Raw genomic sequence first — 2,775 nt, forward strand, 5'->3', positions numbered from 1 at the left:
TTATACAGTAAATTCACTTCACCCTTGATTATTTCAGAACTTTAGAGATAAATGAATCCTCTTCATGACCCTAAGCCTTTATGCAGTTTTCAGCAAGAATCTTTGAGTTTGTACCCTACTAACCCAATCTAATCACTGTACATATCTTGGTACAGCCTCCTTTTCAAATGAACATGCCAAGGATGCATGCATTTTACTCCTTCGATAACAAGGGATCAGTATGTTGTACTAGAAAAACATGAGCGTTAGAATCCAAGATCTGAATTGTAGTTTTACCTCCTAATTCCATTATCTCCTCAAGTGAGTTTTTCAGTGTCTCTGAGCCCAGATACCCCATTTATAAAAGGGATAATCATATTTTTTTATAACATTTTATAACTAGTTAAATAAGGTAATATATGTAAAACACCTTAATCATCATAGGCACTTAATGAATGTAACTTGCTTGTTGACTCTAACATAGTGATTTTCATAGTGTGGTCCTCAGACCAGTAGCATCAGCATCACCTGGGAACTTGTTGGAAATGCACATTCTCAGGCCCCACTCACTGAATCTGAAACTACTGGGGATAGTGCCCAGGAATCTGTGTTTGAACAGCCCTTCAGAGGATTTTAATACTAAAGTTTGAGAACCACTGCTCTAGAGAGAATTCTTTGAGGATTATTGTCTACTATGAATTTTCTAAGGATTTAAGACAAACTATTTTTGACCTGTAGACAAAAGAATACTGTACAATATTTTTTTTTTTTTGCTTATTTGGTAGACAAACACATGATATTGTGCTTTGAAAACATTGATTTACTTTATTAACATAGAAGAGAAACCAAGATGGCGGCATAGGTAAACACCTAAACTGCTGCCTCGCACAACAATTTCAAAACTACAACTAAAAAACAGAACGGACATCATCCAGAACCACAGGAAAGCTGGCTGAGTGGAAATTCTACAACTAGAAGGAAAGAAAAAAGCTCACGGAAAATCAGAGGAGCTGCAAAGGGCTGAGGTACAGAGACACGCACACAGAGAGGAAGGGCAGCTGAGTGCCTGGCTGGCTTTCTCTGGCGGGAGAGGGAAGGAAGCCCCTAACTGCACTGAACCCCAGTTCCGGGCAAAACCCCATGGACCCAGGCTCATACGGGGGGAGTCTGGACTGTCAGGTAGAGAGAAAGGCGCACGAAGACTCGGGGAAACAGCGGCGGGCAGGGGTCTGGAGGCGCGCGCGCGCAGAGAAGACTGACTGCTGAGGTTGCCGCTAGCTCTTCCTAGCGGAAGGGAGTCGGAAGCTCCTGACTGCACTGAACCCCAGTTCCGACTGCACTGAACTCCAGTTCCGGGCAAGCCTGGGGGAATCTGGACTGTTAGGCGGAAACTCAGGGGAGCCGCGGAAGGCAGAGGTCTGGAGGCGCACGCTCAAGGGCAGGGCTAACGGGAAGCCAAGACTGTGCTCAGCCCTGAGACTCCGCCCCATCCAAGCTGAGCACAGAGGCTTTTGCAATTTTGCAAGTCTGGTCCTATAAAGCTGTCTCCAGCACAGGTCTCCCGGTGTAGACACAGCTGATACACATAAGCCAATTGGCCTAGAGGTCAATTCCTCCCAGTGATACCAACAACAATCAAGACTTAACTACAACAAGGCTGTACACACAGACCACAAAGGGGTGCACCAAGAGTATCCACCTCAGGTGACTGGGAGGCCGACCCACTAGGCCATATAGGACACCTAGCACACAAAGCTACTCTATCAACGTAGGGAATAGGCGAAAATGTGGAGACAAAGTAACAGATCACAAACGAAAGAAATGGAGGGAAAAAAATGACTGGATATAGCATTCAAAACCACAGTCATAAGGTTTTTCAAGAATTTCCTAGAAAAGGCCGATAAATTTAGCCAGACCCTTGAGGATATGAAAAAGGACCAACTAGAAATTAAACATACACAGACTGAAATAAAAAATATACAGAGACCCAACAGCAGACAAGAGGAACACAAGAATCAAGTCAAAGATTTGAAATACAAAGAAGCAAATAACACCCAACCAGAAAAGCACAAAGAAAAAAGAATCCAAAATATGAAGATAGTGTAAGGAGCCTCTGGGACAACTTTAAGCGTACCAACATCTGAATTATGGGGGTGCCAGAAGAAGACAGAGAGCAAGATACTGAAAACCTATTTGAAGAATAATGACAGAAAACTTCCCCCACCTGGTTAAAGAAATAGACTTACAAGTCCAGGAAGCGCACAGAACCCCAAACAAAAGGAATCCAAAGAGGACAACACCAAGACACATCATAATTAAAATGCCAAGAGCAAAAGACAAGAGAATATTAAAAGCAGCAAGAGAAAAACAGTTACCTACAAGGGAGAACCCATACGATTTTCAGCTGATTTCTCAACAGAAACTATGCAGGCCAGAAGGGAGTGGCAAGAAATATTCAAAGTGATGAACAGCAAGAACCTACAACCAAGATTACTCTACCCAGTAAAGCTATCATTCAGAATTGAAGGTCAGATAAAGAGCTTCACAGACTAGAAAAAGCTAAAGGAGTTCATCACCACCAAACCAGGATTACATGAAATGCTGAAGGGTATTCTTTAAGAAGAGGAAGAAGAAGAAAAAGGTAAAAAATTATGAACAACAAAAAGACATCAAATACATACCTACCAACAAGTGAATCTAAAAACCAAGTGAATAAAAAATCTGATGAACAGAATAAACTGGTGAATATAATAGAATCAGGGGCATAGAAAGGGAGTGGACTGACAATTCTCGGGG

The sequence above is a fragment of the Eptesicus fuscus genome, chromosome 8, assembly GCF_027574615.1.
Source record: "Eptesicus fuscus isolate TK198812 chromosome 8, DD_ASM_mEF_20220401, whole genome shotgun sequence".
Classification (NCBI taxonomy): Eukaryota; Metazoa; Chordata; class Mammalia; order Chiroptera; family Vespertilionidae; genus Eptesicus; species Eptesicus fuscus.